We start from the raw sequence: 25,643 nt of genomic DNA on the forward strand, positions 1-25,643 counted from the left end.
ATATTTCAACAAATGCAGTACGTACAGTATGTTAAACAAATACATTTGTAAAATAAAACTGGCCAGTTTTTAGAGCATCAAACAAAAAAAAGACGGCCAATCTTAATTACCCATCTCAGTTTATATTCAGTGTCATTTAAAAAGGAAAAAACATATTTCAACGCATGAATAAAACTGACAGAGTGAAAAGTGACTGGGGCATAAAATGTCTGTTTATGTGGCAGTTATGACAGTTTTTTCATCAAATGGTTTTCTCCTCTTGTCCACCCTTTGTGCGATGACACAGAGAGACACATGGCATTACCTTGAAATGTAACTCATCAGCATTTAAACTGGTCATGTCGCGATGTGCACTCTCTTTTAATTTTTTTTAAATATTCTTTTATTGGATTTAACACTTTCTTTAAGCTTAACTAAAACACTAGGCCTAATTCTGCAGATAGCAGAAGCAGAGGCAATATTTAATACATTTTCCATCCATTTGCCCAGAGGTCATCTGTGCTGTGCATTTGTCTAGGCCAAGGACATGAATGCTTCACACTACTAGCAAAGCGTAGCCCGATGAAAAATCACAACATAACATTCTGAGGGTCATTTATTGGTAAGATGTCTATAAAATTTGACCAGCCCTTATGGCAATGGCCTATAAAATCACTACCAGACAGTTCCTTTTCAGAAAAAATAGAAAGTAGAGAGCTTACAAACTGTTGCATTGTAGAAATGCTGTTATTTGACTCGTGTTCCTATCTTACATAGCCATCCACCAGCATTCCCTTCCTAGGAGAAGCATTTCCTCTTTCACCACGAGCAGCTAACCGATCGCTGCAGGTGTACATAGCCCATCTGTAAATAGCCCACCCAATCTACCTACCTCATCCCCATATTGTTTTTATTTACTTTTCTGCTCTTTTGCACACCAGTATTTCTACTTGCACATCATCATCTGCTCATCTATCACTCCAGTGTTCATTTGCTAAACTGTAACTACTTCGCTACTATGGCCTATTTATTGCCTTACCTCCTCACACCATTTGCACACACTGTATATAGACTCTTTTTTTCCTATTGTATTATTGACTGTACGTTTGTTTATTCCATGTGTAACTCTGTGTTGTTGTATGTGTCGCACTGCTTTGCTTTATCTTGGCCAGGTCGCAGCTGTAAATGAGAACTTGTTCTCAACTAGCCTACCTGGTTAAATAAAGGTGAAAAAATACAAAATAAAAATAAGGCCTAGTATTTCCTGACTATTTGAAGCTCCTGCACCTGTGGCAAAATGGTGTCCTCTAAATGTAGCCTAGCAGTTTCACTATACAGAAGGTATCATTTGCTAAATAACAACCTGTCGCAGAGCTCCAAAGCCACATGACATCAGCCTTCCTCACCTATGGCTAACCAACAGACCTCTGGACAAAATGGTGTCCTCTAAATGGAAATTTGAGTTCAGCACAATCTCTCCCTTTGCCTGGTCCTGTACATGTTCACCATACAAAGGTTAAAAAAAGGATTAAACATGGTTAACAACCTGTTGCAGAGCTAAAAGAAAAGACACATAAATGAGCCCTCCACAACTATGCCAAACCAACAGAGCTCTGGTAGAAAGGGAAGAAACTGAGTCATATGTCAATTTGTTTTGGTATTACCCCCATCATAGGCATTTCTTTTTTGGCTGCAGATCTCTGGACTTAAACCATAACAGTTGACGTTCAGTAACCAGTCTACGTCCACTGGAACAACCCTTGCTGCCTGCCAGTGTGTCCCTGAGAAGACAGCCTACTCCCCATTGTTGTCCAGGGTCAGGTTACTGCGCCATGAAAGGCCCATCCCTGATCTGTTGGCAGCTCTCTTGTCAGAACACAGAACAAAGTTGCATTCTAAAGCCAGGTTCCTTGACATGGATATCAAGAAGAATCCTTTGAGGTAAAAAAGAAAGAAAGAAAGGAGAAAACAGCCTCAACCTAAAATTACTACTACTACTATTTCTCTTGGTGTCAGTTTAGTGACTCCATGACAGCCACACCAAGTTAATGGATGGTATTTGTAATGCTTTCATCTACTCTATCAGGGCTTTGACAGTCAGGCAATGAGCTGTGCGGCAGATCCTTTGAGCTTCAAGGGCAGCCATTTTAGGAGCCAGCCAGCTATGTGTGCTTAGGTGTTCAGCCAGTGCTCTCACTGCACAACATGGACCCGTGGATCAGATCCTCCTCACAGTTAGGCTGTGTCCCAAATGGCACCTTATCCTCTATGGGCCCTGGTCAAAAGTAGTGCACTACAATCAGGAAAAGGGGGTAATTTGTGATGGGGCCTGAGACAGCCCAGACAGTGACTGGAGAGCTGCTGACAGAAATCCATCTGCCCAATGTACTGTACCCAAGTCCTTCAGCCTGCCTGCCTCGGTACGGCACGCAAAGCTCAGCAAAACCACCTCGCACTTGCCAGCCATCCCGACTTAGCCCTTTCATTTATTGGGGACATTCTCTTTTATACTTTGGGATTTATAAAATGACTGTACCCAAATAATCGAGAGGGTCGGATGTTTGGAGTGACACCACACCATTTCTTTAACAATCAGGAAGAGAAAAAAATTTGCATTTTAGGAATTGTCATCTGAGCTCCTCAAGGGGTTTAACAATGCAAAGCATGCCTGGACTTCCTTTTCAGAGCAAAGAAAAAAATCTGCAGCCTTGGGTTTGAAGTGCCAGAGAGGAGGGGTGAGGAAAGGGGGGAGAAAGAGAGGAAAAGCATGCCAGCATGACCCGGCCACCTGGGAGACCTTCCTCTGAGCACAGAGGACAATGCCATCTGACTCGGCTCCCCAGATTCCAAAGTCTACTGACATTTGTTAATCACCAACCGGTCTCTCTGCATCGGCGAGGCCTGCCAGCAGTCACACCCTCTCCTCAAACTGGGCCCGGCCCGGCGGCAGCAGCTGCTCTGTCTGAAAGAGGGCCTTTGAATAAGCCAGCAATAAGCTGATTAAGAGTACAGAGGTTTTGTCCTTAACCGTTAGTCGGGCTGGTCGCTCCAGTCCACCATCTCATGTAGTATACAGGAGAGGGAGGCCACAGATTATATTATGTGACCACAGTGGGGACACAGAGTCATCTGATAACATGGATTGGGGGTATTGGACACATATTGTGAACGTGTAGAGATCCTCAATTATTCATGCTCGATTGATTGAGAACATCAACATTTTATAAACAAGTAATAATAACAGCCTCCAATCCGCCAGAAATCTATTCTTCTCCGTGAGAGATGACGCCCAACACACCATCAGAGAGAAATCAATAAATGTTCCTGTTATTCCATATTTGAAAAGGTTTAGGCTAGAAATGACTAACGTGAAACCAGATTTTGACTGTAACCCACAGGGACTATAGCCTACCTCTAGTCTTGTGCCAGTAGAAGTCATGGAGTAGAAAGCTTCTATTGTCCCAACAGCAGAGGGGTGGTTGCGTCACCAAGCAGTGAGCCTGTTCTGTTGGCCTCATGCACAAACAGAAGATAAAGGAGTGGGAGATAAAGATGGAAGCTCCCAACAGCTCTCGGGTCACTTTGTCTATGTTTTTGAAAAGTAAAAGGCGCAGCGCTCGCTCACCACTAAAAACAATATTTTATTTAAGCAGCTATTAAAAGCTTGACGTTTCGGCCTTAATCGTGGCTTTTAGAAAGAATATGAAGCAAACAAAACTAGACTACCAACTGAAAGCCAGTGCCTCATCATCAACGGAATGAAGTGGAATTATTTCCACCACGCTCTTACAATTAGCCAAGGTTGTCACTCAAATCTACTGGTATATATGTCTATTGCTGAAAATACACCTGTATAGAACAATGTCAAAATAATAGCTAATGTTTCTCATGATTGACTTTATAGCTAGTTAATTTTGTATAACAATAATCAGAGGAGGTGTTTGCTTACTGGTTTGCATGCTTTGAATACCTGATCACTTCAACTCCTACATCTACAATGACTGTATCGTGTTCTTCTCTTCTAAATAGGCTCACAGCATTCGTTCAGCTAAAACCCAGCATTCAGATACTGTGTGACCCTGTATCTCTACTAAGTACCATTAACACTAAGCAACAGGCCACCACAGCCCCGAGGGTCAGCACCAAGGACCACTGTTGAGTCACAACTTCATATCTCCATGGAATATTACTAGCCTGTTCTAGTGCACCTAGCAACTAAACTCTTTTAGAGGTATTCAAAGTTGACAAAACATCACCAAAATGAATAGCCTATGTTCTTGACCATAATAACTGTAAGAGTGTATTCCCACTGGGCACACAACATCATTTCAACATGGACATTTAGGTAATATTTGGTTGAGAGGTTGATCAATGAGATTTCAACCTTTAATCACCCACTCAAAAATACAGCCAGAAGTATGTTGAATTCCCAATGTGTTATCACTATGCTTTCAACCATCTAAAAGAACAACAAAATTCCAATTGATAATTTTTTCAGATTTTTTTATATTTTTTAAATCAGTTGCAATCTAAATGTGTTATCACTGCACTTTCACCATTTAAAATCACAACACATGGGAATTCAAACGGGAATACAATGTCAGATATTTTGTATTTATATAACAACTTAATGTGTTATCACTGTGCTTCAGCAAATAGCACAACCAAATGACCTGGATTGCAGTTGAGATTACATTAAAAACACATCGTGCAAGTGGTAAATGCTGTTAGAGATTATGCACAGATTATTATAGCAATTGTGAAGATCTCCACAGACCTGTGACTTTTGCATGCAATCTTGAAAATGCACGATTTCTATGATTACATAAGAATACATTTATAGTTACAGTAACCTCAAAATGTGACCATGGACGTTACTCATTTTAAAGGACAGGTTACACAATATATTCCCACAAAACGAACAACATAGATTGATGATATTCCATCTACTAAACGGCCTTTACACAAAAGTTGCTGAAAAAATGATTATACACTTCTATTTTCGCAATTTTAATTACATTTATCAAAAACTCATACACCCCCAATACAATGCGGATTTGACGTCAAGAGAGGAACTGCCTGGTGGTGGGGGAAGTGTACTGTTTACCTGCATGCATGTTTGGTCGAAATGCAAGTATACTGAACAAATACAGCACCAGTCAAAAGTTGGGGCACACCTACACAATCAAGGGTTTTTCTTTATTTTTACTATTTTCTATATTGTAGAATAATAGTGAAGACATCAAAACTATAAAACAACACATATGGAATCATGTAGTAACCAAAAAAGTGTTCAACAAATCAAAATATATTTTATATTTGAGATTCTTCAAAGTAGTCACCCTTTGCCTTGATGACAGATTTGCACACCCTTGGCATTCTCTCAACCAGGTTCATTAGGTAGTCACCTGGAATGCATTTCAATTAACAGGTGTGCCTTATTTAAAGGTAATTTGTGGAATTTCTTTCCTTCTTAATGCATTTGAGCCAATCAGCTGTGTTGTGACAAGGTAGGGGGGTATACAGAAGATAGCCCTATTTGGTAAAACACCAAGTCTATATTATGGCAAGAACAGCTCAAATAAGCAAAGAGAAAAAACAGTCCATCATTACTTTATGACACTTATTTGGTTACTACATGATTCCATATGTGTTATTTCATTGTTTTGATGTCTTCACTATTATTCTACAATGTAGAAATTAGTAAAAATAAAGAAAAATACTTGAATGAGTAGGTGTGTCCAAACGTTTGACTGGTACTGTATATAAACACAACATGTAAAGTGTTGATCCCATGTTTCATGAGCTGCAATAAAATAAATGTCCCATACGCACAAAAAGCTGATTTCTCACAAATTCTGTGCACAAATGTGTTTACATCCCTATTAGATAATCCATCCACCTGACAGGTGTGACATATCTAGAAGCTGATTAAACAGCATGATCATTACACAGGTGTAACTTGTGCTGAGGACAATAAAAGGCCACTCTAAAATGTGCAGTTTTGTCACACAACACAATGCCACAGATGTCTCAAGTTTTGAGGGAACGTGCAATTGGCATGCTTACTGCCGGAATGTCCACCAGAGCTGTTGCCAGATAATTGAATGTTACCTTTCTCTACCATAAGCCGCCTCCAACGTCATTTTTGAGAATTTGGCAGTAAGTCCAACCGGCCTCACAACCGCAGACCATGCCCTACCAGGCCCACCCATAGATTAGGGCCTAATTTATTTATTTCAATTGACTGATTTCCTTATATGAACTGTAACTCAGTAAAACCGTTGAAATTGTTGCATGTTGCGTTTATATTTTTGTTTGTGTAGTGCTCCTCTCATTATAGGGTGTCCAATTAAAAATGCATATTTTGACCAATAGGTAAAATAATATATTAATTGTGTAGATAATCATCTAAGAAAACCAATGGTCGAAACCTAGTTATTGGAGTTTTTACCCGTGTAGGGTGGCCAGAATGAGGGTGACATTAAAAAAAATCTGGAAAATTGCATTGCGTCAGCTAGGTTTCTTCTTTTTCTTTTTCTTCTTCTTCTTCTTCTTCTTCTGTGGGTTTTATGGCAGACTACAACCCAAAAAGGTGTATTGCCACCACCAACTGGATGGGGTTGAAAAAACAAGGTAAAAAGAAAATCCACACGTGATAGTGAAAACTAACTTAATACACCGCCCCCGAAAAATAATAGATCATTGACAAAAACAACAACAAAACTCCCACTTCATCCTTCCGTCAAAACTCCATAACTCCCTTCTCAGGCTCTATAACCTGAGAGGGAGGTATGGCTTGTAACAATACATGCAACTCTTCCCTGCCGAGAAGTCTTTCAGTCCCAGGAACCGCTCTGCCACATCCACAATGATCTATTTTCCTGGACTTCTTCTCCACCTTGGCAGTGCCTTCTTAACCTTTAAAATATCAAGGTCATGCTGGTGAAAGGCAACCCCTGCAGCCTGCAGTGAAGGCCTTTCCACCACCATGGACTCTTCAAGATCACCATTCGAACCCTCACCCCTTTTTAACAGCCGCTGCATATTAAATGCTCTGGACAGCCCTGACTTTGGCCGCCTCAATCTCTTTCACCGTTGTCCGTTATTCCAAAGGCATGGCTTCATTGTTCCCACCACAATTGCAACATGTCACACTTTCATCACTTTTAAAACATATATGATCTTTCCCACAACTTGGACATCTCGGCTTCTCCCTTCTGCAAATACTTGAAACATGACCAAAAGCTTTACAGTGATCACACTGCATTGGTCTTGGAATAACTGCTTTGACTCTGTAGTTTATACACCTCAACTGCACTTGAGCAGGGAGAGACTCCATATGAAAAAAAAAGAGCAGATAGATGCTTCACTTTTTCTTCATTCACCACACGATTCACCCAACGTGCATCAAGCACTCCAGGAATATTTTTCATATCTGCAACATCGACTTCCCACGAGACACCAGATATTACCCTCTTGAGGGGTGCCCTGTTCCAAAGAGACACACACGACACGTTAAACTTCTCAAATCGGGTGAGACACAACACAAGTTCCTTCTGATCAAAAAATCGAAAACAAGGCGGCGTCTCATGATCCCCACAGCCTTCACTTTACCCAGCACTCTCTACACCAGTTTGGATATCTCAAATGGATTTTTCAAGATTGGTAATCCGATCAACTGCTCCTCAATAACAAACCGTACTCCTACAAGATAAGAAGGGACATTCTCAGCACTGTACGCTACTTTGCTCCATTTTCCATTATTTTGGACAATAGTCCAATTCTCCTTGATTCCACCGTCATTAGATTCAAGATCCACATCAGCATTCACTTCCGCCAATAATCCCACTGGCTACCTGACAAGCTGACGTTACCGCTGAAGATGATGACCACAACGTGTAAAATCCTCAAATGTTGTTACGAGAAACCTGCACTGCTATGTCAACAATAATAATCATATTTGTCTTGGTAAAATGTATTTTATAACATAAGGAAGTGAAATTTCAACACCAAAGAGCGTTTTCACCCACTCTGGGCAGACTGGTTGGACACCCTACTCTTTACATCACTTTTCCGAATGCTTTTCCAACTTCGGTCAAATGAGGATAAAATAAAAATTTCTCCCAAAATAGAAATGTAAATTGTGATATGTTGTATTTGGACTTTTAGTTGGAAGGCTGAGGTCATTTGTACATGTAGGTGGGGGTGAAGTGACTATGCATAGATAATAAGCAGCAAGTAGCAGCAGTGTACAAAAGGGGGGGGGAATCAATGTAAATTGTCCGGTGGCGATTTTATTAATTGTTCAGCAATCTTATGGCTTGGGGGTAGAAGCTGTTGAGGAGCCTTTTGGTCCTAGACTTGGCGCTCCGGTACCGCTTGCCGTGCGGTAGCAGAGAAAACAATCTATAACTTGGGTGACTGGAGTCTCTGACAATTCTATGGGCTTTCCTCTGACACCGCCTATTGTATAGGTCCTGGATGGCAGGAAGCTTGGCCCCAGTGATGCTCTGGGCCATTCACACCACCCTCTGTAGCGCCTTACGGTCAGATGCCGAGCAGTTGCCATACCAAGTGGTGATGCAACCGGTCAGGATGCTCTCGATGGTGCAGCTGTAGAACCTTTTGAGGATATGGGGACCCATGCCAAATCTTTTCAGTCTCTTGAGGGGGAACTATATATATCGGTGAACATATCGGAATCGGCCAATATTAGCTAAAAATGCCAACATCGGTATCGGCCCGATGTCTAGTTTAACGGTGATGTTAAAAACTATATAACCTGGGTACAGGACGTAATGACGCCACGTAAAATGTTGCACTACACGGGCAACACAGCATTCCTAACCTAGCCCACAATGTCTGCTGTGTGGATTGAGTAGTCAACAAGTCGAGCAGTCACTTGAAAGAGTAAGAACATTTCAGCGAGACAATTCAAACGCGAAATTAAATCCAAGGTAATGGAATTCATTGCCCTTGAAAATCAACCAGTCTCTGCCGTGGGTGATGTTGGCTTTCGCCGACTGGTCGAGCACTGGCACACACTACCAAGTGCGCTATTTTTCAAACGTTTCCCTACGGGAGTTACACAGTAATAATGTTACTGCTATTAGCTTCACAACATGCATACTATGGAACGGCGTTTGGGACTTTGCATGTCAAAAAAGATACAGTAGCACTGTCAAAGCTGTACAAAAAAGTCTGCAAACAAGCAAACACCGTCCACGAACGATGTGTTTTCAATACCGCATTGGTAATGAAGCATCATTTGTTCGATCGCAACTTCTGGGGTAGCTAGCTTTAGCTTGGTACCTAGTTAGCACCAATACAACCAGCCTGAAAACAACGACCAGTAGAAACTGCAGTCATTTTCATTATTCTTAGCAATGATTTAGGAATCCTTGTGAGTAAGTATTAGCTAGGTTGCCACTTGTTGTTCGCCTACTGAAATTGAACTTCAGTTCATGAAAATAAATAGCTAGCCAGCTACTTAACCCTGTTGCCCACCTTATAAGCAGCCAGCTAGCTTCCTCTGGCTTGAGGCTCGACTGGACCGGGTTATGTGTTGTGAAGCTAGCCACAATCAGGATTAGGCACAACAGTGAATTTGCAGTTTGCCTTCAAAATAAAAGTATGTCTTTGACAACGATGCAAATTAGTGTTATTTGACATGTCAAATAGTGTTATTTGACGTGTATCTTTTTTGACAAGCAAAGACCCAAACGGCGTTCCATAGAAATCCTGGTTGAGAATGAAACGACTGAACAAAGAAACAGCACCACGAGACCCACGTCCGCATGCTCAAACAACGTATCGCCCTGCTGGAGGAGGAGAACTCACGGCCACACACCAATGAGACGTCCCTATGAGGTAGAATAAAGCGAAATAAATAGGTTTTGATTATGTTTTACTGGTAATGGGGACATGCGTAAATGCCAACAAAATAACTTTTTGGTCAGTGCGGTGTGTGTGTGTGTGTGTGTAACCTTTATTTAACTAGGCAAGTCAGTTAAGAGCAAATTCTTATTTACAATGGCGGCCCGGACGACGCTGTGCGCCGCCCTATGGGACTCCAAATCACGGCCGGATGTGATACAGCCTGGATTCGAACCAGGGACTGTAGTGACACCTTTTGCACTGAGATGCAGTGCCTTAGACCGCTTTGTCCATATGTGTGTGTTAACTATTTCACTGAACTAGAATGCTTAAAAGGCCGCAAAAATTTTCAATATCGGTTATCGGCCAAAAATGTCATATCGGTGCATCACTAATTGGAACTCAGACTGAGAGCCAGGCCTAATCGCCCAACATCAGTGCCTGACATCTAGTGGAAAGCCTTCACAGAAGAGTGGAGGCTGTTATAGCAGTAAAGGAGGGACCAACTCCATATTAATGCCTATGATTTTGGAATTGGTTGATTTCAAATGTAATCTACAAGTTAATAATTCATATGTTGGATTCACATTTAAATTGGATTCACGTTTAAATCAAGTTTGATTTGATTTAGTCCTATTCTTTAACTTTTATTTTTGGTTGAGATGGAGAAGTGAATCCAACATATGTGGGCTTAGTGGGCTCATTTCTGGATGTGGAAATTATATTTTAAATGGTGTCAGCATAATGTTATTTTAATTCATTTGGAGTAAAATGTCCTTTTAAAAAGTCACCAGAACTGAGCTTTCATTTCATTTTTGGTTGAGTCCTACATAAAAATGATCCTTGGGGGAATGACGACATAAACCTGTGTGTAACGGCTGTCTTCATGATTGGACCAAGGCGCAGCAGGTATGTGAATACTCATCTTTTAATTAAAAATAAGGAGTAAAGCATCCACTTAACAACACAAAAAAAGTGACAACAGTGACAGTTCTGCAGGCTATAAACGCAGTGCAAAAACAACCACCCACAACCCCAAAGAAAAACACACACACCTATATAGGACTTCCAATCAAAGGCAAAATACACACCTGCCTTCAATTGGAAGTCCCAATCATCCACCCAACATTTAACAAACACAAACATGCCACGTCCTGACCCCAAAACTAAAACACTAGCTCCATCTGCTGGTCAGGACGTGACAGTACCCCCCTCAAGGTGCAGACCCCGGAATGCACCTACCAACAAAAAACCCCAACACAAAACCCATAAACAATAACCCTAAAACAATAAGGGAGGGAAGGGAGGGTGGCTGCCGTCACCGACGGCACTGTGCTACACCCTCCCTCCCCAACCCACCTATCCTGGAGGTGGCTCAGGTGCAGGGCGTGGACCTTGCTCCACCGTCGGCGTAGCCCACTTCGGTGGCGCTGCTAGCTGCGCCGGGCAGATGGGCCCCTTGGGCTGACCCTGGCAGACGGACCACTCGTGCTGGGCCGGAGGACAGGAGGGCCACTCGTGCTGGGCCGGAGGGCAGGAGGGCCACTCGGGCTGGGCCGGAGGGCAGGAGGGCCACTCGGGCTGGGCCGGAGGGCAGGAGGGCCACTCGGGCTGGGCCGGAGGGCAGGAGGGCCACTCGGGCTGGGCAGGAGGGCCACTCGGGCTGGGCCGGAGGGCCGGAGGGCCACTCGGGCTGGGCCGGAGGGCCACTCGGGCTGGGCCGGAGGACCGGAGGGCCACTCGGGCTGGGCCGGAGGACCGGAGGGCCACTCTGGCAGTCCAGGGCAGTCTGGCCACTCTGGCAGTCCAGGGCAGTCTGGCAGTTCCGTCAGTCTGGCAGTTCCGGGCAGTCTGGCCACTCTGGCAGTTCCGGGCAGTCTGGCAGTTCCGGGCAGTCTGGCCATTCTGGCAGAACCGGGCAGTCTGGCCACTCTGGCAGAACCGGGCAGTCTGGCCACTCTGGCAGAACCGGGCAGTCTGGCCACTCTGGCAGAACCGGGCAGTCTGGCCACTCTGGCAGCTTCTGACTAGCGGGCAGCTCTGGCGACTTACGACTGGCGGGCAGCTCTGGCGACTGTTGACTGGCGGGCAGCTCTGGCGACTGTTGACTGGCAGGCAGCTCTGGCGACTGTTGACTGGCGGGCAGCTCTGGTGACTGGCGGGCAGCTCTGGTGACTGTTGACTGGCGGGCAGCTCTGGTGACTGTTGACTGGCGGGCAGCTCTGGTGACTGGCGGGCAGCTCTGGTGACTGGCGGGCAGCTCTGGTGACTGGCGGGCAGCTTTGGTGACTGGCGGGCAGCTCTGGTGACTGTTGACTGGCGGGCAGCTCTGGTGACTGTTGACTGGCGGGCAGCTCTGGTGACTGTTGACTGGCGGGCAGCTCTGGTGACTGTTGACTGGCGGGCAGCTCTGGTGACTGACACACTAGACTCCTGATGCGTGGGGCTGGTATAGGGCGAACTGGGCTGTGCGTCCGTATAGGCGAGATGGTGCGTACCACAGCGTAACATGGCGCCCTCCACCTCATATGCACCTCCCTGTAGTCACGGGTAGCTGGCTTACGGCTCTTCCCTGGCCTGGCCAAACTACCCGTGTGCCCCCCCCCAAAAAAAATCTTGGGGCTGCCTCTCGGGTTCCCTTAGCTCCCTTAACTTGTCCTCCCAGAATTGTCTCTCGTCTTGCCAGGTCCATTCCTCCATTTTCTTCTCCCGTGGCTTCCTCCTCTTCTGCTGCTTGGTCCTTTGGTGGGTGGTTCTGTAACGGCTGTCTTCATGAATGGACCAAGGCGCAGCAGGTATGTGAATACTCATCTTTTAATTAAAAATAAGGAGTAAAGCATCCACTTAACAACACAAAAAAAGTGACAACAGTGACAGTTCTGCAGGCTATAAACGCAGTGCAAAAACAACCACCCACAACCCCAAGGAAAACACACACACCTATATAGGACTTCCAATCAAAGGCAACTATACACACCTGCCTTCAATTGGAAGTCCCAATCATCCACCCAACATTTAACAAACACAAACATGCCACGTCCTGACCCCAAAACTAAAACACTAGCTCCATCTGCTGGTCAGGACGTGACACTGTGGTTGAAATTTTACCCACCCTCTACGTGTATTTTCCAAGTAGAATCAGTCACAATTTGTTGACAAATTAGGTTGAAACAACATTGATTCAAGCAGTTTGTGCCAAGTGGGTTGATACAGGCAACTCACAAAATAAAGGAAACACCCACATAAAGTGTCTAAATAAGGGTGTTGGGCCAACACAAGCTGCCGCTCCAGAATCTCCCATAAGATCTGGTGACTGAGACAGCCATGACAAATGGTTTACATCGTTTTCATGCTCATCAAAACATTCAGGCACCACTCGTGCCCTGTGGATGGGAGGCATTGTCATCCTGGAAGAGACCACTCCCATCATGATTACAAATGATTCATAGGTTGAAGGTGATCACTCTGAATGGCTGTGTATTATTTGGCCTTTACCTTGCACTCTAAGGGTTTGAGTGGACCAAAACCATGACAGGAAAATGTACCCCACACCATAACATAGATTTGTATCCCTCAATTACTCAAGATTTTCCTTTATTTTGGCTGTTACCTGTATGTTCTTTACCATAATAACTGTAAGAGCATGTTTTGACAGTGTAGCCTATATGTTCTTTACCATAATAAGTGTAAGTTATGTGTTCTGTCATTGTACTGGTAATGTCGTCACCAGTGGGAGTGTGTTCTTTTTCAGTGTATAGTTTAACTCCAGCTGCAAGAAATGGAAGCTTTGACATGATGACACAACTTGCTTTAAAAGTCCTTATGGGAACTGACCTCAACTCTGCTGTATTAAAAACTGAAATCAAATGGTTGTTAGGTTGTGTTGAAATGGTCAAACTGTACTAAACCTTTCCACACATAATATAGACCAGTGTTTCCCAACTCCAGTCCTCCAATACCCCCAACAGCAAATATTTTTGTTGTAGACCCGGACAAGCACACCTGTCAAACGCTCCCTAGGAGAGGTGGGTGTGAAGTCAGGCGCAGGAGAGTAAGAATATAGAGAAGGTGTTTATTGAAGAGTCCATCCATAGAACAGGCACAGGACCACAACAGCAGCCCACTAAATAATCCAGAACACAGTCCAGAAAATACACCTGTCTAACAGAACAAAATAAAACACACCCCCAAACCAACAACAGGTACACAAACAATCCCGCACGAAACCAAGCTGGTAGGGCGAGATTAAATACCCCACTAATTAACCTAAACTAGACACAGGTGAAACACAAGACAGACAAAACCAAACGAAAAGGAAAAAGGGATCGGTGGCAGCTAGTAGACCGGCGACAACGACCGCCGCCCGAACAGGAGAGGAGCCACCTTCGGTGGAAGTCGTGACAACACCTGATTCTCGAGGACTGGAGTTGGGAAACACTGATAGAAACATAAATACATAAAGTACAGTAGGATAATATGTTAGTAGGTAAATATGTAAGAATGTAGGCCTAAATACAATACATGACCAAAAGTATGTGGACACCTGCTCTTCAAACATCCCATTCCAAAATCATGGGCATTAATATGGAGGTGGTCCCCACTTTGCTGCTATAATAGCCTCCACTCTTCTGGGAAGGCTTTCCACTAGATGTTGGAACATTGCGGGGACTTGCTTCCATTCAGCCACAACAGCATTAGTGAGGTCGGGCACTGATGAGCGGTTAGTCCTGGCTCGCAGTCGGCGTTCTAATTCATCCCAAAGATGTTCGGTGGAGTTGAAGTCAGGGCTCTGTGCAGGCCAGCCAAGTTCTTCCACACTGATCTCGACAAACCATTGTCATGCTGAAACAAGAAAGGCCCTTCTCCAAACTGTTGCCATAAAGTGGGAAGCACAGAATCATCCAGAATTTCATTGTATGCTGTAGTGTTAAGATTTCCCCTCACTGGAACTAAGGGGCCTAGCTCAAACCATGAAAAACAGTCCCAGACCATTATTCCTCCTCCACCAAACTTTACAGTTGCACTATGCATTGGGGCAGGTAGTGTTCTCTTGGCATTCGCCAAACCCAGATTCATCCATCAGACTGCCAGATGGTGAAACGTGATTCATCACTCCAGAGAACGCTTTTCCACTGCTCCAGAGTCCAATGGTGGTAAGCTTTACACCACGGAAGCCGATGCTTGTCATTGCACATGGTGATCTTAGGCTTGTGTGCGGCTGCTCAACCATGGAAACCCCTTTCATGAAGCTCCCGACGAACAGCTTTGTGCTGATGTTGCTTCCAGAGGCAGTTTGGAACTCAGTAGTGAGTGTTGCAACCAAGGACAGATGACTTTTACGCACTACACGCTCTTCAGCACTCGGCGTTCCCGTTCTGGGAGCTCTTGTGGCCTAACACTTTGCGGTTGAGCCGTTGTTGCTCCTAGGCAGTTTCCACTTCACAACAGCAGCACTTACAGTTGACATGGGCAGCTCTAGCAGGGCAGAAATTTGGAAAACTCACTTGTTGGAAAGGTGGCATCCTATGACAGTGCCACGTTGAAAGTCACTGAGCTCTTCAGTGAGCCCATTCTACTGCCAATGTTTGTCTATGGAGATTGCATGGCTGTGTGCTCGATCCTATACACTTGTCAGCAACGGGTGTGGCTGAAATAGCTGAATCCACTAAATTTAAGAGGTGTCCACATACTTTTGTGTATATATATATATAAAGGCCCTGAAGTCACCAGTCTGTCAGTGAATCATCTCCAATATGTTGTGGCTTCGGATTACAAGTTTCATATTTGACCACTTATATTATTGATATAATTAGAATCACATTCCCATGTATTATTTATGTTGAACAGACCAGACTTCCAGACCTAGGGCTGCTCCTGTTGGTGCTGCTGCTCCAGCCTTAACCTCCAACCCAAGGCCACAATGTGGTAAAATAAGACAGTATAGATGGCTAAGCTTTCACACCTGGGTCAAATACAGTACATGTGAAATGCTTCGAAATACTTGAGGTGTGCTTTAACAGAAGTCCCATTGAGGTCTGAAGACCTCTTTCCCAAGGGAAGGCCTGGCCAAAAATGGCAGCTAATGCATCTTGGGCATGCAGGGTGAGTGGAGCTTGCATTACACTATTCCATTGGTTCCATTATAGCGGACAAGTTAAATCAAGCGCAGCTCAAATATTTGTTAGTATTTGATCCAGGTCTAGTAAAGGGAAAAGGGGGATACCTAGTCAGTTGTACAACTGAACGCATTAAACTGAAATGTGTCTTCCACATTTAACCCAACCCTTCTGAATCAGAGAGGTGCGGGTAGTAGCTATACAGGTCTCCACACAAAGTTCAAAGGAAGGCCTGTTACCTTAAAAGGATCTACAAAGACTTTCCTAATGCATGCTTTGGGAGTTATTTTCCTCTAAATTGTGACTGGTGCCCTCACTATGCACACAAAGGTTATGCAAGCAACCCAAATAACTATCTCTAGTTCAAAGTGATCTTTTCAGCTACATGCACTGTATACAACACAGTTGTCCAATTCGCCAACAGTTGGGGTTGGTTGTGTGGATTAGAACCTTTCTGTAGTCTAGTTGAACTTTTCGATCTGCTCGTAGTGGATGACATCAGCAGTTAAAGACGCAGTCTGGGATCTTAAGCACAACAAATTTGTAACATGTTGTACGAATGTGACTTGTAACATATAAGAATTGCAAGTAAATATATATACAGTGCCTTCAGAAAGTATTCATAGCCCTTGATTTATTCCACATTTTGTTGTGTTACAGCCTGAATTCAAAATGGATGAAATAACATTTTTTTTTTAAATGAAATACAGACATATATCATTTACATAAGTATTCACACCCCTGAGTAAAGACTTTGTAGAAGCTCCTTTGCCAGCGATTACAGCTGTCAGTCTTTCTGGGTATGTCTCTAAGAGCTTTCCACACCTGGATTGTGCAACATTTGCCCATTATTCTTTTCAACATTTTTGAAGATCTGTCAAATTGGCTGTACAACCATTCATTGCTAGACAACCATTCTCAGGTCTTGTCATAGATATTCATTGTAGATTTAAGTCAAAACTGTAACTCAGCCATTAAGGAACATTCCATGTCTTCTTCGTATGCTCCTCCAGTGTAGATTTGGCCTTGTATTTTAGGTTATTGTCCTGCTGAAAGGTGAATACATATCCCAGTGTCTGGTGGAAAGCAGACTGAACCAAGTTTTCTTCTAGGATTTTGCCTGTGTTTAGCTCCATTTCTTTTTTAATCCTGAAAAAATCACCAGTCCTTAACGATTAGAAACATACCCATAACATGATGCAGCCACCACTATGCTTGAATATATGGAGAGTTGTATTCAGTAACGTGTTGTATTGGATTTTTCCAAACATAACACTGTGTATTCAAGACAAAAAGTGAATTGCTTTGCCACATTCTTTGCATTATTACTTTAGTGCCTTGTTGCAAACAGGATGCATGTCTGGAATATTTTTTATTCTGAACAATTAGGTTAGTATTGTGGAGTAAGTACAATGTTGTTGATCCATCCTCAGTTTCCTCTTATCACAGTCAATAAACTCTGTAACTGTTTTAAAGTCACCATTGGCCTCATGCTGAAATCCATGAGAGGTTCCCTTCCTCTCCGGCAACTGAGTTAGGAAGGATGCCTGTATCTTTGCAGTGACTGTGGTATTGCTACACAATCCAAAGTGTAATTTATAACTTTACCACGCTCAAAGGGAAATTCAATGTCTGCTCTTACAGAAAATTGTATGTGTGGGGTATAGAGATGAGGTAGTCATTCAACAATTAGTTCCTGCAACTATTATGTGACTTGTTAAGAAAATGTTTACTCCTGAACTTATTTAGGCTTGCCATAACAAAAGGGTAGAATACTTACTGACTCAACACATAAAAATGTCTAAAAACATAATTCCGCTTTGACATTATGGGGTATTGTGTGTAGGCAAGTGACAAAAAATGTAATCCATTTTCAATTCAGGCTGTAACACAACAAAATGTGGAAAATGTCAAGAATGTGAATACTTTCTGAAGGCACTGTATATACAGTTGAAGTCGGAAGTTTACATACACTTAGGTTGGAGTCATTAAAACTCGTTTTCAACCACTCCACAAATTTCTTGTCAACAAACTATAGCTTTGGCAAGTCGGTTAGGACATCTACTTTGTGCATCGTTATGTTTAGAGGAAAAAGGGGGAAGCTTGCAAGCCGAAGAACACCATCCCAACCGTGAAGCACGGGGGTGGCAGCATCATGTTGTTGGGGTGCTTTGCGGCTGGAGGGATTGGTGCACTGCACAAAATAGATGGCATCATGAGGCAGGAAGATTATGTAGATATATTGAAGCAACATCTTAAGACATCAGTCAGGAAGTGCAAGCTTGGTCACAAATGGGTCTTCCAAATGGACAATATCCCCAAGCATACTTCCAAAGTTGTGGCAAAATGGCTTAAGGACAATGTGTTGGACGTGTTGGAGTGGCCATCACAAAGCCCTGACCTCAATCCCATAGAAAATGTGTGGGCAGAACTGAAAAAGTGTGTGCGAGCAAGGCGACTTACAAACCTGACTCAGTTACACCAGCTCTGTCAGGAGGAATGGGTCAAAATTCACCCAATTTATTGTGGGAAGCTTGCAGAAGGCTACCCAAAACGTTTGACCCAAGTTAAACAATTTAAAGGCAATGCCACCAAATACTAATTGAGGGTATGAAAACGTCTGACCCACTGGGAATGTGATGAAAGAAATAAAAGCTGAAATAAATCACTCTCTCGACTATTATTCTGACATTTCACATTCTTAAAATAAAGTGGAGATCCTAACTGACCTAATACAGGGAATTTTTTTACAAGGATTAAACATCAGGAATTGTGAAAAAGTGAGTTCAAATGTATTTGGCTAAGGTGTATGTAAACTTACGACTTCAACTGTATGTATATAGATATATATATTTACCCCCAAAATATAAGGCTGATTGGAAATGATTCAGACAATTACATTGATGGAAGCAACAACCTATACTCAATATTAAAGCTGATCCACCCCCTAACATTTTTTTAATTACTTTTTAAAAATAAAACAAGGACAGCATCTGGACAGGGGAAAATATAAAGACATCAATGCTGACACGGGGAACAAACTGAGGAGCAGACAGATATAGATGGGCAATCAACAAAGTAATTGAGTCCAGGTGAGTCCAATATTATGCGCAATAAGATGCGCGTAATGATGGTGACAAGTGTGCTGGGCCTTGCGCTCTCTAGCACCAGGGAGGGGGAACGGGAGCAGGCTTGACAGTACCCCCACCCACCCCCAGGGGCGCCACCCGGTGTCCCACCTGGGCAAGCCCGATGGGCCAGCTGAGGCGTGGAAGCCCGACAAGCCGGTTGAAGCGCGGAAGCCTGACGAGCCGGCTGAGGCATGGGAGCCTGACGAGCCGGCGGAAGCGTGGAAGCCTGACAAGCCGGCGGAACCGTGGGAGCCTGACGAGCCGGCTGAGGCATAACTTGGGATGGGAGCCTGATGAGCCGGCTGAGGCATGGGAGCCCGACGACCCAGTTGAGGCATGACGTGGGATGGGAGCCTGATGAGCCGGCTGAGGCATGGGAGCCCGACGACCCAGTTGAGGCATGACGTGGGATGGGAGCCTGATGAGTCGGCTGAGGCGTGGGAGCCCAAAGAGCCAGCTGAGGCACCCCTGCTTCCTCCGGCAGCAGCACCCAGACCCGACGTCACCAACAAAAACATAAAACAAAAAACTTCCTGAAGCTTCAAATTGTGGTGTCAGCATTCTGTAAGGACAGACGCTGGGAGACGAGAAGCAAGTACAGGGAGTGAACATTTAATGGATAACAGACAAGAAACAAACAAGAACAGCATCTGGGCAGGGGAAAACGTAACAACATCAATGCTGACACGGGGAACAAACTGAGGAGCAGACAGATATAGAGGGGCAATCAACAAAGTAATGGAGTCCAGGTGGGTCCAATATTGTGCTGATGCGCGTAATGATGATGACAAGTGTGCGTAATGATGGACCGCCTGGAGGGAGCGGGAGCAGGCGTGACATCGTGACATTATTTGATTGTGTGGCTCTACTCATTTGAGCAGGTTTCTAAAAACACAGCGATTAAATCACTGATTCCACCTGGCTGATCGATGAGTCAAATTCAAAACAGAGGACATAAATCAATAGTCTGCCGTTAGAATAGGTACAATATCATAAGATTAATCAGATATCAACTGGTATGTGTCTGAAATGGCACTCTACACACAATACCACATAATGACAGTGAAATCAAGTTTTTAGAAATGTTTGCAAATTTATTCATTTTTTTTATATATATATATATATATATATATATATACACATATACACTGCTCAAAAAAATAAAGGGAACACTTAAACAACACAATGTAACTCCAAGTCAATCACACTTCTGTGAAATCAAACTGTCCACTTAGGAAGCAGCACTGATTGACAATAAATTTCACATGCTGTTGGGCAAAATCAATTAGACAACAGGTAGAAATTATAGGCAATTAGCAAGACACCCCCAATAAAGGAGTGGTTCTGCAGGTGGGGACCACAGACCACTTCTCAGTTCCTATGCTTCCTGGCTGATGTTTTGGTGACTTTTGAATGCTGGTGGTGCTTTCACTCTAGTGGTAGCATGAGACGGAGTCTACAACCCACACAAGTGGCTCAGGTAGTGCAGCTCATCCAGGATGGCACATCAATGCGAGCTGTGGCAAGAAGGTTTGCTGTGTCTGTCAGCGTAGTGTCCAGAGCATGGAGGCGCTACCAGGAGACAGGCCAGTACATCAGGAGACGTGGAGGAGGCCGTAGGAGGGCAACAACCCAGCAGCAGGACCGCTACCTCCGCCTTTGTGCAAGGAGGAGCAGGAGAAGCACTGCCAGAGCCCTGCAAAATGACCTCCAGCAGGCCACAAATGTGCATGTGTCTGCTCAAACGGTCAGAAACAGACTCCATGAGGGTGGTATGAGGGCCCGACGTCCACAGGTGGGGGTTGTGCTTACAGCCCAACACCGTGCAGGATGTTTGGCATTTGCCAGAGAAACCGGACACCATCCCTACGGTGAAGCATGGTGGTAGCAGCGTCATGCTGTGGGGATGTTTTTCAGCGGCAGGGTCAGGGAGACTAGTCAGGATCGAGGAAAGGATTAACGGAGCAAAGTACAGAGACATCATTGATGAAAACCTGCTCCAGAGCGCTCAGGACCTCAGACAGGGGCAAAGGTTCACCTTCCAATGACTCTAAGCACACAGCCAAGACAACGCAGGAGTGTCTTCGGGACAAGTCTTTGAATTCCTTGAGTGGCCCTGACAGAGCCCGGACTTGAACCCAATCGAACATTTCTGGAGAAACCTGAAAATATCTGTGCAGCAACGCTCCCCATCCAACCTGATCTACAGAGAAGAATGGGAGAAACTTCCCAAATACAGGTGTGCCAAGCTTGTAGCGTCATACCCAAGAAGACTCAAGGCTGTAATCGCTGCCAATGGTGCTTCAACAAAGTACTGAGAAAGGGTCTGAATACTTAAGTAAATATGATATAAGTTTTTTATTTTTAATACATTTGCAAAAATGTCTAAAAACCTGTTTTTGCTTCGTCATCATGGGGTATTGTGTGTAGATTGATGAGCACATTTTTAGAATAAGGCTGTAACGTAACAAAATATGGAAAATGTCAAGGAGCCTGAATACTTTCCGAATGCACTGTAGAGGGTGTGAAGCAATTGCGGAGCCTCCGGATGCATGCAGAGGCCAAATTGCACTCCGTACTGCATCGCCGTACGCCTCCCGAATTTTTAACAATGCAGAGGGCTCCATATAGCTCCATTTAGCTGATTGATTGACGGTAGGTAGGGGGCGGAAGGTCTTGTATAACCACAAACTCACTTCCTTGATAACTTACTTCACAACAGCTCTGCTGAACAGGTCTGCGCTGCGAAGCGCAAGAAGTATGAATGCCCTCTGACTTCTGCAGAGGCCGTATCATCGTAAATGCTGCACGGCCAATGCAGACGTCAGATTGACCATGCAGCGCCTTTATGTCTGTGTTTAGACCAATGACTGTATATATGAATGGACAAAGCCATCGATCACGTGACACCATTCATTCCTATGTGAAGACTCAATAGCGCATTGAAGTCAAATAAAGCCGGTTAAGATTGCCTCTCATGGAGACATGACATGCGCAATTTGAGCTACTCTAGGAAGTGATGTTGCAGGCTAGCTCAGCGCTGCTCCCGCTCATTGAGTAGGAACTCAAATTGAAAGGCCGACCGAGGTACTGCAGGCTGCCGTTAGCAACCAAATGATGCTTCTGTCTGCGATTTTAAAAGAATCGGTTCAGTGTCGTGGTGGGCCTTGAACTTCTGTGGCTTCAATGAGAGGGGAATCATTCTCCCCTGGTTTAGACAGGCAGCCCAGTTCTGATCTTGTTTTCACTAATTGGTCTTTTGACCACTCAGATCTGAAAATGAAAAGATCTGATGTGATTGGTCAAAAGACCAATCAGTGGGAAAAAGAATCTGCTGGTATAATTTGACCAGAGCTCTGTGGCCAAAGAAGTGCACTACATAGAGAATAGGGTGCCATATGGCTCTGGTCAAAAGTAGTGCACTTTAGGGAACAGAGTGTCATTTCAGACACAGCCCTGGTATCATGGGTCGGGCCCTGGTCAAAAGTAGTGCACTGCATAGGGAATAGGGTGCCATTTCAGAGGCCATATGAGGTTACAGACAGTCATCTTCCAGTGAGTCCCTGCCCAGCAGGCTGCTGCTAGGCATGGTGAGTGGTGACATCAACACAGGCTGGGAGTATGAGATATCTCCTCAGTTTAAAATGGTGGTGACATACACGACATATACAAAAGTATGTGGACACCCCTTCAAATGAGTGGATTCGGCTATTTCAGCCACACCCGTTGCTGACAGGTGTATAAAATTGAGCAAACAGACATGCAATCTCCACAGACTAACATTAGCAATAGAATGGCCTTACTAAAGAGCTCAGTGACTTTCAACGTGGCATCGTCATAGGATGCCACCTTTCCAACAAGTCAATTCATCAGATTTCTGCCCTGCAACTGTAAGTGCTGTTATTGTGAAGTGGAAATGTCTAGGAGCAACAACGGCTCAACTGCAAAGTGGTAGGCCACACAAGTTCACAGAATGGGACCAGCAGAGTGCTGAAGAGCGTAGCATGTAAAAATCGTCTGTCCTCGGTTGCAACACTCGCTACCGAGTTCCAAACTGCCTCTGGAAGCAATGTCAGCACAATAACTGTCCATTCATGAAATGGGTTAACGCTACAGCATACAATGACATTCTAGATGATTCTGTGCTTCCAACTTTGTGGCAACAGTTTGGGAAAGGCCCTTTCCTGTTTCAGCATAACAATGCCCCCGTGCACAAAGCACAAAAAATGGTTTGTTGAGATCGGTGTGGAAGGGCTGCACAGAGCCCTGACCTCAACCCTATCGAACACCTTTGAGATGAATTGGAACGCCGACTGCGAGCCAGGCCTAATCGCCCAACATCAGTGCCCAACCTCACTAATACTCTTGTGGCTAAATGGAAGCAAGTCCCCGCAGCAATGTTCCTAATCTACATTTCAACTCTATATCTGGTACAGGTGTCTTCTTTATTTAACCCATAACCATGTGGGTTAGGCGTATACTTTTGTTTCAAAGTACATTTGTTTAAGACTACCAAGAAACACTATGTGACCCTGATTTAGCCCACTGCAGACCACTGTGAAGATGGTGAATCAATCAATCAGCATGGATGGATCAGGATTCTGATAATCCAATATTTTACAATGTTTTCAAAATGAGTTGCAACATCTTTTAATATTATGACACCTTGGCTTGAAACATTACTAAATGAGATGATTGGAGAAGATTACTGTAATGTACAATCTCCACCGCCAAAAAAAAAAAAAAGTGCTTTTATTTTAGATGAAATGTGTTCCAGGAAGCATATGGCAGCCGAGTTGAACTAGGTCAACCATTATAACCAACTAACACGAAGCTTCTCAGACAGAGAACACCTAACGCCCGACTAAAGCCCCGCTTCTACACAGGCAGATCTTTCACTGTGTGACGGACCGTCGTTAATATCACAATCCGACTGAGGGGGTGGAGATACAGACTGGTGACAGCAGGACCCATCTGAATCATGGGTATTCACAGAAAATGGCCGTGTTCACTATAGAGATGCAAACGTGGTAGCAACAGCTTCTCCTCTGAAATAATTATCTTCAACATCTCCATTTTAATAGCTCTCTGAGTAATAATGAGCTAATTAATTCATTAACAATGGAAACGCTTATAATATGACTATCCTTGTCGACAAAAAAAAAAAACGCTTGTTAAACACTTGTCGTGTTACATGTCATACTAAACCTGTATGGCTTCAGTACTAATAGAGCAAGAGGAGGATTTTGATCTTTGGACCTCAAAGACTTGTAATGTTGAATGAGAGCTTGAAGCAAGACTTCACTTCAAAAAACACCATTAGGACAGCTAAGCACAGTTTTATGCTAATCCACAGTGAGAAATTATAATTTGCTATTGATGTTTGGGAATCCATAGGAATCCCTGCAAATTCAGAAAGGAGCCTTGTCCAACAGTCATTATCAGATGGCAGACATCTGACATCAACCGAGCTAGCTACCGCTCACTAGCGTTTAATACTTAATATCGCAACATTTCTTTTTCTTTATGCGGTCTGAGCTGCCCGCCCGCCTGCCAACCAAACCATTTCCCATTTCCTCTTCCCATCAAAGCCACTCCATGGTTCAGAGGGTTGAATCAAAAGAGCGCGTCATGGCACAGTACAACCTTGCTCCGAGGGTAGCATTTGTCTCTTATAGAAAGCTTCTATTGTTGCTACACTGCTTCTAAAAAAAGGGTGCTTGTGACACAGAGCACTCAAGAGCAACGGCCCCCTCTTGCACAAGCAGAAGATAATGGAGCTGCAGATCAAGAAAGAAAAGTGCTCCTCCATAGTTGTCCCTCTCGTGTCATTTAGCTAGCTATGCATTTAATCATGGTATAATGCCTCAAAGGCAAGGCTGCTACGATCTACTCATAGATCAATGTGCTCGTATAGTATTATCCTAACATTAACGTTGCCTGCTGAAGCAAACATACACAACATTCAATATTAATAACAAACATTGCTGGATTAATCCAAAGGGAAGCCATTATCATTTCACCAACTGGCTGTGTGACCTTCAAACTGCAAAAAGCAATCAACAAAAGCAACAAAACATGGCTTAGTAAATCCTTAAAACCCTAGTAGGTTTGGTCTGATGGCAGCTAGGCTAGATAAAAGTCTCAGTACTCTGGATCCTTCCTGCCATGCATGGCTGGGGTTCAGTGATGTCTCATCAGACTATTGCTCAACCTGTTTTAAGCAGAGTCACCTCACTTGGCTTGCTGTTCCCTCTGGCCTGACAGAATTATCTTCTGCATCACAGAGGGCAGCAGAGCAGAGGCTGGGTGAAGAGCTAGCTACACAGAGACAGAACAGAGCTAGCTACACGGTGACAGAGAGAGCGCTCCATTTCACAGCCGAGTCCCAGCCCACTGCAGAGCAGAAGAGAGAGAACAGGGAAGTATCAGTGGCTCAGCGGCATTGGACGGTCACCCACCATTTTGTGAATCCTCAAGGTCTGCATTGGCAACCCATTCCCTCTCCATACCCTGCTACCTGCCTTTACCCTGCTAT

General features: G+C 44.1%; 1 protein-coding gene across 3 annotated transcripts in view; it reads right to left on the reverse strand.

The window, feature by feature from the left end:
• znf462 (zinc finger protein 462) overlaps positions 1–25,643 on the reverse strand; it is a 101,601-nt gene that overhangs the window by 65,434 nt on the left and 10,524 nt on the right. The window lies entirely within an intron of this gene.

The sequence above is a fragment of the Salmo trutta genome, chromosome 23 (genome assembly GCF_901001165.1).
Source record: "Salmo trutta chromosome 23, fSalTru1.1, whole genome shotgun sequence".
Classification (NCBI taxonomy): Eukaryota; Metazoa; Chordata; class Actinopteri; order Salmoniformes; family Salmonidae; genus Salmo; species Salmo trutta.